At 36.5% G+C, this 17553-nt stretch overlaps 1 protein-coding gene across 7 annotated transcripts in view; it reads left to right on the top strand.

The window, feature by feature from the left end:
- Qki (QKI, KH domain containing RNA binding) overlaps positions 1 to 17553 on the top strand; it is a 129642-nt gene that overhangs the window by 20562 nt on the left and 91527 nt on the right. The window lies entirely within an intron of this gene.

Below are 17553 nucleotides of genomic sequence, written 5' to 3' on the forward strand. Positions count from 1 at the left end.
CATCTTTTTACTGAAAGTAGTTTCATTAAATTATTTTTAAGTGCTAATAAGTCTTTGGAAGAGTGATTATATTACATCTATATGAAAAGAGACCTTAGCTTGTAATATTGAACATAACCCATCTCCCATCACTGAAATTTGCACGGAGGGCAGTGTAAAAGAAGTCAATGCTGGCAGACAGTGGTGGCACAGACCTTTAAATCTCAGCACTTGGGAGCACTTGGAGGCAGAGGCAGGTGGATCTCTTGTTCTAGGCCAGCCAGGGCTACACAGAGAAACCTTGTCTGGAAAAGCAAAGCAGAAACAAGTTATAAAAGAAAAAAAGTCAGTGCTGTCATTCATTTATTGGTGACACATTCATTGCTTGGCCATCTGTTTTGTTTGACTTTAGTGTACTGTGGCAACTTTGAAACTTAGAGCCAAGATTAATATTCCAGTTATGAACTCTTATGCCTGATCAGACAATTGATGTATAAGCTTTATTTTTTTTTAATAATAATTTTTCAAGACAGGGTTTCTTCTGTGTAACTCTGGCTGTCCTGGAACTCACACGTAGACCAGGCTGGCCTTGAACTCAGACATCCACCTGCCTCTGCCTTCTGAGTGCTGCAACTGAAGGTGTGTGCCACTACACCAGAAGCTTTATTTTTACTTATAGCAGAACTTAAAATTTCATGGTTTAATATCTGAGATGAAGCACATGTGCTTGTATGTTCTTGAAGACTGGAAATAGTGTATGTGTACTTAAGTTTTAAATAGTTACTGTTTTGTGTAGTAGGCTGTAAATGTAGTATGAACTACCAGAGTATAACTGGTTGAGTGTAAGATCACTTGTTTGTAAGCTGACACTAAACTCAGTTCCTCTTGACCCTGGTTGATGGGCGTCCTCCTTTCTTCCTTTCTCTAGTTCGTTTTTCAAGGCAGGGTTTCTCTGTATAGCTCTGATTGTCTTGTAGTGTAAGTACTTTTTTTAAGAAAAGATTTTCCTTATGTTATGCCAAATCAAGTTCGGAGCACAATTACTATTGTGGTATGCTTCTACACTGTTGCAGATTCTTGATGTCAGAATCATAGCATCTCAAGTATTTAAGATCTTGGGTTGTTGGGAAAGGGTTTGGGAGTCATGTGTTTTGAACAGTCGTTCAGATTGCTCGCAATCACAAGCTCTCTGGTGTGCTGTGAAAGAAGACAGCACTTGTAGTACTATAGTTTAATGTTGACATTATCAGATGGGTTTCTTTGTTTTAGGTGACCATTTTCAATATGATTTTATACAAATGCACCTTGTAAGCTTCAATATATATTAAAAACTGAAACGTTACCCTCAGTCCTCCTTTCCCCATGTTACTCATTTGAAGCTAAAATAGGTTTAGATTTAAGAAAACTAGTTAATCTAAAGAAGGACTAGCAAAAGAACTCTGACCCTTTAAAAAGAATATATTGTGAGAAAAGTGTTAAAGAGACTATTTGCCTTGAGCGCGTGTGTGTGTGTGTGTGTGTGTGTGTGTGTGTGTGTGTGTGTGTATTTATTTAATAGGCTGAATGTGTGAGGTTAGGTATTTCAGTAGTTTATAAGATATGGTAGTTGAGAATGTAGGTAAATGTGTTACTATGTCTTTACATTATACCTTCATTTTTCTATTTATGACTCATTTACAAATAGTATGTACTAGATGCTTTGTCCAAATATTCTTTATGCCTAGGGCGTTTGTGTAACAGTAATTTACTCTAGCAGTGGATAATAGGTTGAACAGCATTAATCTGAACATATAAAAATTTTCAAAGCCAAAACTTTTTAAGGGTTGATGTGGTGTTGTAAGTGGAAAATTCCTCATCTGTTCACTATAAAAATTTGAACACATTAAAAATATTATATAAAATGTGTGTATAAGATGTACATGAGACATAAATGAATTTCTTATTTAGACTTTGGTCTCATTCTCAAGGCAGTCTCATCATAGATGTGAAAACATTCCAACATCTGAATATACCTAAAATCTGAAACACATTTCAGATAATTACTTAGTGGATATTCAACCTGTGCTGTAAACTATCCATCAAAATGTAACATGGAGCCTATGGGAAACACTTTATATTCAAACTCCTGCAGTGACTAATACTATAATACTATTGCTTTGGAAAAACATGCATAGACATGTGTTTGTGTATTTACCTTTTTATCATATACATATATGCTTTTAACTTTCACATCTTTTTTTTTTTTTTTTGAGTTGGGAATATCTTCATTTTATAGATGCACATTAAAAAATGTTCCTCACTCACTATTGGTTGTATTTATAATCATTCTGTCATCTGTTTTGTAAAAGTTGTAAGCCAGCATGGTGGTGTACACCTTTAATCCCTGGTCCCTGTACTCCAGAGGAAGAGATGGGTGGATTTCCATGAGTTAGAGGATAGTCTGGTTCACATAGTGAGTTCTGGGCCAGCCAAGGGTATATAGCGAGACTTTGCCTTAAGAAAAAAAAAATGTTCTTTTTTAAAGTAGTATTTTACTTAATTTATGAACTGATAGTTTATGTAGTTCTGAACAGAGTTGGAGAGTCCATTTTTCTCTTATCTTTCCTTGTCCTTCTACTATGCACAAGACATTAAATTGTCTTTAGTCACTACCTCTTTAAGGATATTTTGACTGTAAATAGCTTGACTTAACAGTGTCATTCTGTATAAAAACTACTTTTCTTTTTACTTAAAAACTGGTCAAAGGCAGAGGTGCATGAACTGTTGAATACTGTGGGGTTTCTACATTGCAAGTCAGGCAGACCTGTGCCAGTCCTCTTCTCAAGAGGAAAAACAGCACAACATACTTAGAAGATGCATGTTAGGCTTCTTTCAACACTGTACTCCATTAATGATTTTCTTTGTAAACACTATGTATTTTGTGTTTATGAATGTTTTTCCTTTATGTATGTCTATGCACCATTGCATTCTCTGCTTATGGAGGCCAGGAATGGCATCTGGTCCCCTGGAACTGAAATTACAGTTGTGAGCTGACATGCTGGGAATTGAACCACTGTCCTCTGGAACAGCAGCCAGTGCTTTTAATTGCTGAGCCATCTCAGTTACTGATTTTCTTAAACCGTGTTTACTCTCTTTTGATGTTTGGTGCATCTCTTACTGAGGCTGCCAGCATCTGAGAGTTGACAGATTCTGCCACCTCTTATCACTTGCTTAGAAATACTGGGGATTGCTAGTGTACTTTGAATCATTCTCATGCCTATGAAATTACCCAACTAAAGATGGTAGAGGGGCTTGGTAGTAAATTACTGTGTTGTAAAGATTAGTCATCTCCAGTAACTGGACTTAACTAGTCTTTCAATTTCTGTGTGACAGTACTAATGAAGTACTGTTTGGAATAATTAAACAGCCCATTTATTTTTTTTTTCTCCTTGTCAATAATTTAGCCCTACCAAGGTAGGCCTTTGGCGAAGACAGCTCTTTGTAGAAGTTGAGTTTGTTTTGAATATTGTCAAGGAAACATCAAGAAACAGATGCCTAATTTGTATGGTAACCTACCTGTCTAAATCTAGTGTGGCTGTTGGTAAAATACACAACTGTTCATTAACCTCTTTGACAGGTCTCTGAATAAAATAGAAAATGCCTTGAACACGAAATACAGAACCACTTGACCCTCAAAATGATAGCTATTATTTAAAAGAACAGTTGCTACAAAAATGGGATTAGTAATCAGAAAACTTAAAAATACATTAGAGGTATTCAGAATTATGCCTTTTATTTTATGTCTTTTTTATTAACTATTTCATTAACTTAATTTTTTGTCATCAGAGTGATTAGAAATTCAGTTCTTATTTTCATCTCTTTGTCAGTAACATGAGAATTTTTGTGTTTATAGAGTTTAGTATTTTTCCTAGTGTAGCAATCAAATGCTATAGAGTTGTGACTGCCTCTCTCTCTTTTTATCAATGGCTTTCTCTAGTGTTCAGGTCCTGAGGTACATCTCAGAACATCCAGCTTCATACATTGTTTCTATTACCATTACCCTCCAACCTATTTAACATGGAAGCCAGTTCTCACTCCTGGAAAACACTAGAGAGACAAGTTCCTGGTTCCATAGAAAATATTCAGTCAATAATAACAGAACATGTTTTATTCTTAGGCATTATATAAATATTTGCTGTTAAAAATATGTCCATTTCAAAAGTTTACCCATAGAGTGACCTCAGATATTACTGTAGATAGTTGAACATGATGTACATATCAAATGACAGTTTGAAAAAACTAGGCTTGGCTTGGATGAGTATTTTTAATTCAGCCTTTGTTCCAGTTTTAACTTGGATATGCCCTTCTTTGCCTCATTATCACTGTCTTTCTACTTTTCCCTAGCTTCCAATTTTACATCTCTTTCCCCATTCTTTTCCTCTTCTCTCTCTGGCTCTTGTTACTGGTTTTACTACTCATGGCCACTTGCTCTAGAAGCAACCAAATTTAGTTTTGATGATGGAAGATTAATATAGTATGTTGTATGAATGAAAGAATACAACTTTAGAGAAAACCCAGGTTTGAAACATGACTTTGAATTACAAGTTAAGTGATTTTAAATAAAAGTACTTAAACTTCATACCTCAATTTTCTAACTTTAAAATGTTAAGAGTAGTCCTTAACTGTAAGGAAATCTACCTAACCACACTATAAGGGTAAATCTCTCATCTCCAAGACTGACTTATTATTAGAAAGATGTGTAGTAAGAAATACGGCCTTGCTATCTTAAATTTTAAGTTTTGTGCTATTATAACTGCCACAATTCACGTCTTTGATTTCCATTAACACCTGGTTGTGAAGTGTAAATTCTTTTATAGGAAAGGTTTGGGTAATGGCAGAATAGTGGTAGAGCAGAGCTAGCTGAAAAATGGGTTTACAAAGAATTACGTGTAGAGGGCTGGAGAGAGAAGGACCTGACTTTGATTTCCAGCACACAAATAATAGCTTTACAACCATTGTCATACCAGTTCCAGGGTATCAAAACCATCCTCTGGCCTCCACAGACACGAGACATGTATATAGTGCACAGACACATATGGAGGCAAGACACCCAGTTAAAACTAGTTGAATTAATTCTAAACTGATCTGTGTCTATGCTTCTTGTACAATGTTCTGGTGGGCTTACTTTCCCATGTGCTTTGTTGTACATGTGTGCTTTCATAAGCTCAGTCTTGAGCATGAAAGAAATTAGAAAAGGAGCAGAGTTCAGTTTTCTCTCTTGAGGACTCAGATTCCCCCCGAGTAATGAAGTAGCACCTCCTACTCACATAGATGGCATGACCACAGACAACATAATGCTTGTAGGCATAAATCCCTTAGATTATGTTATAGGTTGTTTTCCCTTTTGTTTGTGAGCCTACCCTTTAAAGGCTGGGCCAACTCTTCAGCCCTGTTGTAGGCTTTTTAAAGAGTATAAATTCAATAAAAGGTAAGATTATTGGTCCTTGATATTAGGAAATAATTGATACTTTGTTGAGAGGCTATATACCTCAGTGCTTTGCTTCAACTATTTTTTCCTCACATAAATTCTGATAGAACAGAAACCATGTCTGTGTTTTCATAATACCATTTGCCTATGGCTTTGGCCAGTTCCCCGGTACCATTTGTTAAATGTTTGAAAAGTTTATTTTATGATTGTGTCATGATAGTTTAATTTTATGCAGGCTTTATGTTAAGTTTGTACTTTGAGGAAATTCTTAACCTGGTCTGAGATACAGTAAAGGAATTTAGCATCACTGTTGTGAACATTTATTCTTGCAAGCCACAAATAAAGATAATGAGCTCTGCTGAGAAGAGCCTTTTTGTTAAGGAAGAGACTATGTAGTTAGAGTTTTCCTGCCTGGCCCAGTCAGGACAAATCTCTCTTACCCGCCAGTCCCACAGTCGCTCAGACCCAACCAAGAAAGCACACAGAAACTTACATTGTCTACAAACTGTATGGCGGTGGCAGGCTTCTTGTTATCTACTTTTTCTATCTTAAATTAACCCATTTCTGCTTATCTATACTTTGCCACATGGCTTGTGGCTTACCAGTGTCTTTACATGTTGCTTTTCATGGCGGCGGTAGGCAGTGTCTCCCTCCAGTCTTCTACTTCCCAGAATTCTCTACTCTCTTGCCCCGCCTATACTTCCTGCCTGGCCACTGGCCAATCAGAACTTTATTTACACAGAGCGATATCCACAGCAAGACTAAGTAAATTTGTCAAGCATAGATCCTTTAGATGTTTAGGTAAAGGTATGAAGAATGTAGCTTGATATATTTTTGTGCCATTTATGTGTTACTGAGATAGTTGTGGAAAGAACTAGTGTGGTACAGGTTGAAGTGGTGAGATGCTAATCTATGTATTCTGAAAACTGAGTGTGGACATGAGGTATGAGAAGGATTTGCCTGTTTTGATACCAGAAGGAACAGATTCTGAGGAAAAATTGGAATTTGATTTCAATGTGTGAAGCTAACATGCTAAGAAGTTGTATATGATTGGAGCTATGAGGGTAAGTGGGCTTGACTAGAATATTCTTTATCAGGGGTTTTGCTGGGTTTATTTTTTTTTCACAGTGGCATTTACTGTATTTTGATAAATTCAATGTTTATGATTTCAAAAAGTTGTATTCTGCATTTCAGCTCATTAAAACTGATCTCCAAGACTGCCATAGTAGAACGTATATTTTAGGAGACAGTAAAAGTGTAGTAAATGTGCTTCTTCCAATAATGCAACTTGAATGTATGTAGGTTTTCTGAATCTACTTTAAACCAGCTGAGGTTTAATTGGAGGGCTTCCACTGTATTAATTACAGTGATATTTTCAGTTACAGTAGCTTAGATTTTTGAGGGCACTGTTAGTTGGCTCTTGTCATAAAAAGATAAATAAGATTTTTGCCGACATAACTTTCACCTTTGTAATTCAATCTTGGTGTTTGTTGTAAAGGACCTTTATGAATGTTGCATATAATAGATTTTTTAAAAAAAATTATGCTTAAACTCCTTTTAGTATTTCCATGGTATGAATGATTGCTCCTAGATTTGGGCTGCTCTAGCACTTGAGTAATTTGACATTGTTATTGTTCACAGCGTTAAGATGTGTGCAAAACACTGTGGCACATGATTACTAGTCTTAGCTTTCTTCTTTCCTGAAACTGCATAAAAGTTGGAATACAAATAAAAAAAAGGGAAAATAAAAAGAATAATTATGTAGATAAAGCAATCCATTAATTACTCCCTACCCCTACAGTCCTAACTTCTTCAAAGTTCTTGGAAGGTCATGTTTTAATTTTTACTCTGATTTTATGGCCTTGAGTGTTTTATGATAGTTAAGAAGGCACCAACCTAAGAATATAGGTACACAGGAGCCTGGTGAAGTGAAAGATAATCTGTATAATTTAAAATTTAGTAGTGTATTCCAACCATAGGAAAGATTGTGGATGACTTTGATTCCTTAGTTTAGCTGATAAATAAGCATCCCCCCCCCTTTTAATTGACTAGGTAAGTTAAATGTTTTACTAGGTAGTAAGACGTTTTATAACATTATTCTTCATGAATGTTCCTCTTCACTCACTGGAATAAATGCATCTAAAGGCAAAAGCAAAGACTTCTTAAATTTTAGTTCTTGACTTTGAAATAAATTTAGATCTGTAAAAAAAAAGAGTAGAAAAAATAATTTGGAAGTTGATAGTAAGTCATATATAATTGTAAGTAGAATTTGGGAACCAGAAAATTAACTGTTCTTCAAATCTTGATCAGTTTTTAAACTAGTTATTTTTGCTTAATTGTCTCTTTTCTCTCATTCTCTCCTTTCCCCTTTGGCTTGAGTCATGGTTTCATATAACTCAGGTCCACTCACCCTTAAACTCCTGGTCTTCCAGCCCCTGCCTCCCTGTCCTGGGAGTATAGGAGTGCACCACCAAGTTGAGCTCATGTACTTACCCCTCTTCAGGAGCCTGTAATTCTGTGGTGGTGTTTTCCTTTCTTTTATGACACCCTCCTCCCCCCATGACTTCAGCAGTTTTGAACAGTTGTTAAATAGTGAGTTAATTTGCTTTTTCTATGATTAGGTTGAGTTTATGCATTTTGGCAAGAAAATCACACACAAGTATTTTAGTATGTCAGACTAGGAAGGGTGAGTATGAGTGTTACTTTTAATTGCTTGGTTGTGGTAGGTTATATTTGACGTATTCCTTCGCCATATAGTTTCTTTTCCTCCTGTAGGTGGTGTTTTCCTGCCCCAGTAGCCACTTCCAAATTATCACACTGAGGCTTAACATTACTTATAAATGCCCAGCTGATAGCTCAGGCTTATTACTAACTAGCTCTTACAAACTTAACCCATTTCTATTAATCTCTGTGCTACCACGAGGCTTGACATTTACCTCTATCCCATTTTGTATGTCCAACTGGCTCTCCGTCTGGTTAGTGTTCCCTGTCTGGTTGGTGACTTTTCTGACTCTGCCCTTCTGCATCCCATCATTCTCAGTTTGGCTTTCTCTCCTAACTTTATCCTGTTCAGCTATTGGCTCGTCAGCTTGTTTATTAAACCAATCATATCGACACATTCACACAGTGTACAGAAGGATTATTCCACAGCATAATCCTTTTGTCTAATTAAAAAGAAAGGTTTTAACTTCAACATAGTAAAATTATATATAACAAAAACAATTATCGAGTAAGAATTACAGTTACAATATCCAGTCTATTTTTATATATGGCAAAATTAGAGAAAATATTATCTGTCTTAATCTTGGTGAGTCTAAAGTTTTATACCTAACTAGCTTTCTTTCTGTTATAACTAAGGAAAACTGTAAGTTTAATTGTTTAGTTTTTAACTTCATCAAAGACCCCAGAAGGATGAAATGTTACCAAATGACACCCATACTTTCTTTGCAACGTTGCTGCATCCAGTTCTGGCCTATAGGCCCAGAATATCTGATAGACTTTTCTGTGAAGCAGGGAATTCTGAAGCACTGTCCTACCTTGTCTTGGCATTTCCCCTTTGTAATTAATAGTATCCCATATCTCATGTTGCTCATTGATTTTTTTTTTTAAGCATACACTGAATAAACTTTTTGTATGTCATTATTACTATAATAGTTTCCTATTAATGATAATTTTAAAAACAATTCTATCTTTAATTTGACAGTTATTAATTGGAATCTGTAAATCTCTTTCACTCTATTCTATTACTTATGGTCTCATAGTATAGTTCATTACTAGTATTTTGTCACAAATAAAAAACTTGAGATGGCGGAGCAGGTAAAGGCACTTGCTAAGCAAGCCTGAAGCCCTTCAATCCCTAGAACTGTATTCTAATGTATACAGGCATGTACATGAATGTCCATGTGCACATTAAACAAGTCAAAAAACCCAAGAGAACAAATTCTGAAAGAAATTAACAGTGTAAAAGTTTATAATAGTACCTGTTTCCTTTGCTTGTAATTAGGAAGGGAAAGGGTCAATAAAAACTTCAGTGTTCCTAAGTATTACTTTTAAACCTGGATTTCATGGTAACCACTGGTTTTATATTAAACGTCTTCTAATAAATAATCAGTGACCAACCTTTTGAGTTATTTACCTTAAAGTTTCTCAGAATTGGAATTGCGTAAAGACGATGTTTTTCTTTGAGTATTCTGGAGAACTCAGTGACCAGCAGGGTCATTTTTATGGTATGACAATTGACATTTAACATATAAAACTAACTACATTTCTTTTGTTAAATTGAAACAAAATTAAGTTTTAAGTGAAGAAAACTACCTATCCCAATTTATAATCCTGGTTTTCTTTTTTAGAAGATGATGATTGATCTCTGTACTTCTCTTCCTAGTGACTTATTTTATGTCTGTGTATATCAGCAGCATTTGTTCACTTGATTAATTTTAATTACCTGATGTGTATGTGTGTTTTTGCCTGCATATATGTCTCTGCACCTGTGTGTGTGACTGGTGCTGAGAAGGTCAGAAGAGAGCGTCAGATCTTTGGAACTGGCTTTTACAGATGGTTGTGATCTGCCACATAGGTGCTATTGAACCCTGGAAGAGTGGCCAGTATTCTTAACTGCTGAGCCATCTTTCCAGCCCTTGGTGAATTGTTTTGAATCTTTAAAGTAGCTATTCATTTGAATGTATGTATGCTACCTACGTGACCTATTTTCACCTGTCTCCTTATTCTCTCATTCTCCCTATCTCCCTGATGGTCCCCTTTCTCCCCACTTGTAATTCCACTGCAATTCTCTCTCTCTCTCTCTTTCTCTCTGTCTCTCTCTTTCTCTCTGTCTCTCTGTCTCTCTCTCTGTCTCTCTCTCTCTCTCTCTCTCTCTCTCTCTCACACACACACACACACACACACACACACACACACACACACACACACCATGTTGATTTTTTACGTTTGTATCCTGTATGAGGAGACATGTGATTTCAGTTTGAATTTTTTATAGCTAAATAAGACTTCTGTCTCTCCCTCCCTCTCTCTTTCTCTCTGTCTCTCTCTGTCTCTGTCTCACTCTGTGTGTGTGTGTGTGTGTGTGTGTGTGTGTGTGATATTTTCTTTATACATTCATCTGTTGATGGACATCTGCACTAATTTCATTTTCATGTCTTGGCAATTGTCATTAGTGCTACAATAAAAATTGGTGTGCAGAGATCTCTATGGTATTGTCACTTTGAATCTTAAATAATTTATATTATTTTAAATTATGTGTAGGTATGTGCATCTGCATGTAGGTTCATGCATGTGAGTACAGGTCTTTGCAGAACCCAGAGACATTGTGTCTCCTTGAGCCGGAGTTAAAGATGATTGTGAGCTACCTGACATGGGTGCTGAGAAAACTCAACTTCAGTCTTCTGGAAGAGTGGCAAGTGTTTTAACTACTAAGCCGTCTTTCTTCACCTCCTGACTGTTTGATTATCTATCCAGGAGTGGAATAGCTATACCATATGACATTTCTGTGGCTGTACCATTCTCACTAATGGTGTGTGAGGATTGGTCCTTCCCCTCAGTATCCTTGCCAGGGCTTGTTTTCTTGATGAAAGCCATTCTGACTGGAACCTCAATGTAGTTTTGAGTTTCCCTCATGGTAAAAGGATGGTGAACAGTTTTTTATATATTTATTGGCCATTTCTACTGTTTTTTTTTGGCGGGGGGTTGCCTTTTCTTTTTTTGATTTTTTTTTTTTTTTTTTTTTTTTTTGAGACAGGATTTCTCTGTGTAGCCCTAGCTCTCTTGGAATTCACTCTGTAGACCAAGCTGGCCTCGAATTCATGAGTTCCACTTGCCCCTGCCTCCCAAGTGCTGGGATTAAAAGCATGCGCCACCACTGCCCAGCTGGCCATTTCTACTTCTGAGAACTGTCTCCTCATTTCATCTGCTTGTTCTTTGAATGACTTGTTCTTTTGATTGTTGTTTGTTTTTGGATTCTAGTTTTTCTTTGTCAAATGGGTCTAGTTGACAGCTTTTCTCTCATTCTGTAGGATGTTGCTGTTTTTTTTCCTTTGCTGTACAGAACTTTTTTACGTTAATAGCCCTATTTGTTAATTCTTGTTATTTCCTGGGCTATTGGAGTCCTTTTCATAATGTTCTTGTCTATTCCTGTACCTTGATGTGTTTTCCCTGTAGCATTTGAGAGTTTCCAGTCTTGCATTATGATCTTTGATCCATTTTGAATTGAGTTTTGTACAGGATGAAAGATAGGGATCTAATGTCATTATTCTCCGTTTGGATGTCCAGTTTTCCCACACCTTTTGTTTGGAGTGCTCTACTTGTTTAAGTCCACTGCTCTAGCAGTGTTGATCTCTGTGTCCTTGTGTTGCGTTGGTGTGGCTGTCTGGTTGTGTCCCTGTCATGTAAGTTTTGTCGCCATGACTCTAGTAAAAACAAGGTGCTAATACTGCTAGCATTGTTACGTTTGCTTGAGATTGCTTTGACTTATGTATGGTATGTGCACACGTGCTGGCGTGATTTTAGGATTGTTTTCTAGTCCTGTGAAGAATGTCATTGGAATTTTGATGAGCGCTGACTTGGCTCTGGAGTTCATTTTTACTAAGGGAGCAGTTTTGCAGTATTCTAGTGTTTCATAAGCAGTGCTGTTTGTTCATTGTATGTTGTCAATTTTCATGCCTTTTAATTAACTGTATTTATTGTAGTTTTTTTAAAAGAAGTTTAATTTTAATTTTGAGCTTTAGAGTACAATTTAACTTCTCAAATAAAGCCCACCTAGGAAATTACCAGTGGCCTGAAATTTTTTTTCCTTGCTAGTTTGAAAGCAAATGCTTCTAAATTAAACCAGATTTAATTTAGTTAGAGCAGGGAAAACATCCCACTAAGTAGTGGTGTATTGTATAGTAATTTGTTTTAAAATTTATTTGGTTCAGTTTGTAGATGTGGCTCCTTAAAATAAGGACAGTGAAGTAATACATTGGTTTTCTCTGCTCAAAATAACATTAAAATTTCTTTGTATTTGGTAAATTCTGAGTTGGATTTTTTTTTTTTTCCTTTTGAGGAGGGCATACTTCTAAGTATGTACAGCTACGTAACTGCTACCACTTTATGAAAGTAGTTGCTTTTCAGATACAGATTTCTAATACTGTTCTAAGATTTAGAAAGCATCCTGTTAAGAAAAACTCATTTGTATAATCTTATATATTAAACCCTTACTTTGTTGTTTGTATTGGTGTGTTACTATAATATCCATCAAAAGGTGAATTGGAAATAGTAAATAAGTCTATATAAATTTGTGTTGAAAGCTTAAAACTTTTATGTTAACATTCCTTATTAAACCTTTGTATAATTAAAGCATGCATGTATATTGGTTCTTACTTTACTCAAATCAATGGAAAAATACTAATTTAAAAACTGAGGTGGCCACGTAAAGCGTAACCTCTTCATGCCTTTCTGTATTTCTGTATATCCAGGTGTAGAACGCTAAGGTATGCCGTGATGGATTTAAGTGTGATACACAAACCAAAAGCAGATAGCTATTCAGATGAAATATTTATGTCTGTGACAGTCCACTTTCCTTGGTAATTTTTTGTTAGGAACAGAATTAACTGACAGTTGAGCATAGTTAGAAAAAGAGGGAAAAAAGCCAAGATAATTAAAGCAAAGAAATGGAAGATGACTGCAGATGGCATAACTGGATCAAGTTTTTAGTCACAAACACAGATAGTTTTGTATGTATAGACATCTGAAGGGAAAAATGTGCGGTTACTGTTGAGTTGAGAAAAATGTGGAAAATAGGGAGAAAGCCTAAATGTTATACATGAAGTTTTTATTTCTGAATTTAATGACACAAATTGAAGATTCCTTGTGATCTGGTGGACCTAGAGGAAAGTGGAGCTATATGTGGTAGAATATATCTGTAATCCTAGCACTCAGGATGAGGCAGGGGGTTGTGAGTTGGACGCCAGCCTGGGCTATGTTAGTGAATGCGGCAATGTAAAAAATGCACACTCCTCATACCAAACCAGAGAATATGTATCTAGTGTTGAGATTTTATCAGGTAGTTAATAAGGCATGCCAGTATTTTGATATCCAAGCTCTCAAAATGTTTGATTTATGAACTTGTAGTCCTCTTGACCCAAAATTAGTAAGTGGGAAGGAATGTCAGCAGATTAATATCAGACTGAAGGAGTGTATATAGTAGAAAATAAATAAGAAAAAGTGTAAATTGTTTGTTGCTGTCTAAATGAACAGTTGTGGAGAGAGGGAACGGTAGAGACTTGCCACCGTTCCACCAGCAACATGTCTACAATTGTTGGTTGATTTTACTCCCACTACCAGCTCCCAAGTAAATCCTACACAGAGGCTTATTCTTAATTATAAATGCCTGGCCTTAACTTGGTTTGTTTCTTGCCAATTTTCCTTAACTTATCCTTTTTACCTTGTCTTCTGTATATTACCCCTACCCTCCCAACCCCCCAGAGATGAGGACCAAACCCAGGGCCTTGTGCTTGCTAGGAATGCGCTCTATTACTGAGCTAAATCCCCAACTCTTTTTCTGTATATCTTATGATCACTCTTAATTCTGTGGCTGGCCCCTAGAATCCTCCTCTCCTTGTTCTTCTGCTCTTTCCTCCTGTTTCTCCTCTCTGCCTGTTAGCCCCATCTATCCTTTCTCCTGCCTCACTATTGGTTATTCAGTTCTTTATTAGACCATCAGGTGTTTGAGATAGGCTCAGTAACACAGCTTCACAGAGCTAAACAATTAACACACTTTAAAATAATATTCCCCAACACACAATATGTTAAGTTTGCTAAGGCATTAGTGATCTTTAATGCAGGGAGTAGGCAACATTAGTCTTCATAGTATCATTTGTTGTTATGGAAAGTCATGTGTAGTTTTATACTTCTACAGAAATTTTAACAAATTGGAGTGTTTCTAAATAAGTGGAAAGGCATGAAAACATGTTGGGTAGTTCACAGGTACTTAGATATACCTTAGAACTTTGCTGAGTATTTATGAGGCTCCCAAGTGGCAGTGGGCGGCTCATATTTTAGGAGTGAGAGTTATAACTCAGAAAAACAAATTTAATGCTTAGAACTCCGGAGGTTTTTTTTTTTGTTTTGTTTTGTTTTTTTGTTTTGTTTTGTTTTGTTTTGTTTTTTTTAAATCCAACCGTCTTTCTTAATCGTGGTACTATTTAGTTGGAAGATAAATGCCCAATTTAGGAGTTATTGTAGGTAGAAATTTTAAATACTAATGGTACAGAAATTTGTTCCCTCTGAACCATTGCCATAGCTTGAATATCATGTGGATGTATGTGGAGCATTTCAGCATTATTACGTAATATATGACATGAGAATTGTTTTGAGTCATTAATTTGCTTTATAAAGAAACATATCTGTGAGTCTACCATGAGGATAGCCCATTGGATATTTCTGTGATGATCTGGGTGTGATCACACCAACTTGATAGGATAACAGTAGCAGAATTTCTGATTGCTAGGACTTAGGTAATGAAGTTTTGAGCATGGTGGTTTGGGAAAAGGTTGAACAATTCAGTGGGTTGTAATGTATGAGGTACCAGTACAGAGAGACTGAATCAGAGACATCACAAATTAGAAAGAGTTACTGTTAGAATTGGAATCAGAATGTTTTCTGGTTGGAACTTTACAAATACTGTGTCCCCAATTGCTGAGGCTTTTCTGGCTAGTATTCACTCACCTGCTTAGATTCAGCAATGAATCAGTTCGTAATCTGGAGGACTGCAAGTGTGTTCTCTTACATTCCTGTCAGCACTATTCTTGTATATAATGTATATACTATTATTAGAGTAAAACATTTTTAAGGCTGAAAAGTCAGGGTGCAACACTTACTTTATAGTCTTAAGTTCTTTAGAAGCTTAGGACCATGACTTGTGCAGTTTTAATTTTAACTTTAACCTAGTCTGTTCTTCCCTTCATTTTTTCCCCACCATGTATTCAACCCACCTAGTCTTTATTGAAGACCAACTATGTTCCAGGCACTATTCTAGGAGTTCGAGACACAGTGGGTGGCAGGAACTTGTAGAACTTTTAGTTGTTGATCAAAGAATTGTGCAGTTATATATAGAAATACAAGTTAAGAGGTAGATGCTGTATATCACCTAATTGGATGATGGACTGTATAACATTTGTTTTATATGAATATTTTAATGTTATCTTACTTGAGTTTTTCTAATCATATACAGTTATTTCTCTTTATTTTTCTAAGTGTGTTTACCTGGAAAAGTCATGTTTTTTTTTTTTTTTCCTCATCTATTACAATTGTTTCTTGGAACTATCTTCAGATAAGTTATTTTGCAGTAGATGGCAGTCAACAATTCAGAAACCCTCAACTGGTTTACTGCACAGAGAAAAGAGCCTGTGGAGTGGTCAGCCCAAGATGGGATGTGCATATCCCCAAGGCTGAAGGGGAGTGGGGGGTGGTGGTGGAAAGATAACGTCGAGGAAAGAGTGTTTTCTTTAAGCTGTCACAACGGCCATTGCTCATATGAATGTAGAGCTGTTGTGACAGCTTAAGCCAGACAGAATTCTAGAATGGAGGAGGAAATGCTACTACAGCTAAGGGCCCATTTAGCTTCTAATAGCAGACACTCACCAGGGCAGGCTCGCTCCAAGAAGTAGTTGTACTTGATGGGTTAAAAAGAATTAAAAAAAACCTAGAAGTTGGGTGGACAGGGAGCTGAGGCTTGAAAGGTTGGATCTGGGAGGAGGAAGTATATCTGAATATGAGTTGTATGACATTCTCAAAGAATGAATACAATGTTATTTTAAAAGAATACTTTTTCAAGTACTGACCTAGTCTTTCATTTATAATAGCAAGCTCCCTCCCCTGAGATCGAATCTAGGGCCGTGCACATGCAGCATAAGCACTGCTCTTCTGCCACTTCTCCAGTCCCCTTTGTTTTGTTGCTGTCTTGTCTGCATTTAGAACTGCTCTTCCATTGATAGTGTAAGCACCATTTCCTCCTCTCCGGCTCGTCATGCCTCAATGCTGAGAGTTGAACCAAGGACCTTCATCACTGGCTTACACCCCCAGCCTTCCACTTGGTTTCAGTTGCTATTTTCCTTTTTTAAATGTCAACCCTGCTTACAGCTTTCCCACCTATATTGGTATATAAATTTTATACATACTTTTTAAGATTTAGTTTCAATTATGTGAATGTGTCTGCATGTCAGTGTGTGCACTTGAGTGCAGGTGCCTGGATGTCAGGGGTGTTTATTTCCTTGGAGCTGGAGGTACATGTTGTTAGGTGCCTGATGTATTTACACTGGGTACTGAACCGTCCTTTATAAGTAGGAGTACATGCTCTTAACCACTGTGCATCCCCTCCCCTTTGTGTGTGTTTTAAATTGATTAAATTTTCCATTTAAAAACAGATTATATGTATGGGTGTTTTGTCTGCCTTTATGCTAGTATATGATATATATACTTGGTGCCTGAAGAGCTCAGTAGAAAATAGTACTGGAGGTTACAGTTTCTTTCTTAACCACTAAACCATCTACATCAGTGGTTCTCAACCTTGCTAATGCTATGACCCTTTAGTACAGCTCCTCATGCTGTGGTGACCCCCAACCATAACATATTTCATTGCTACTTCATAACTGTAATTTTGCTATTGTTATGAATCGTAATGTAAATATCTGATACTCAGGATATCTAATACACAACCCCCCAAGAGGTCATGAAGTATAGAAATAACTTACAGGGATTCATTAAAATATAACTTACATAATTTTCAAAAATATATTTTTACCTGAGAATTATAATACAGATTTTTTGGGTACAGAACATTGATTTTGGTTATCTTTGCTTTTTGTATGTATATCTGTAAACCAGTGTGGTTTGTTTTCTGTTAAGGTGGTCTAGTCCAGGTCACTGTCCTCTGACTTAGCAGCTTTTGTAGCGTCTTGATGACTGTGGCTTACTAGGAATTCGTCTCCCCGAGTTCTTGGCAGCTCTTCTTGTGTTGTTGAGGTGCTATTGTCCTCTTCCCTGGAATGTTGCTTTAGTTAGGGTTCATTTAGTTCTGTGATTTGCACACTCACTCAGACCGGCTGAACCTGGTA

The sequence above is a fragment of the Onychomys torridus genome, chromosome 19, assembly GCF_903995425.1.
Source record: "Onychomys torridus chromosome 19, mOncTor1.1, whole genome shotgun sequence".
NCBI classification, from domain to species: Eukaryota; Metazoa; Chordata; class Mammalia; order Rodentia; family Cricetidae; genus Onychomys; species Onychomys torridus.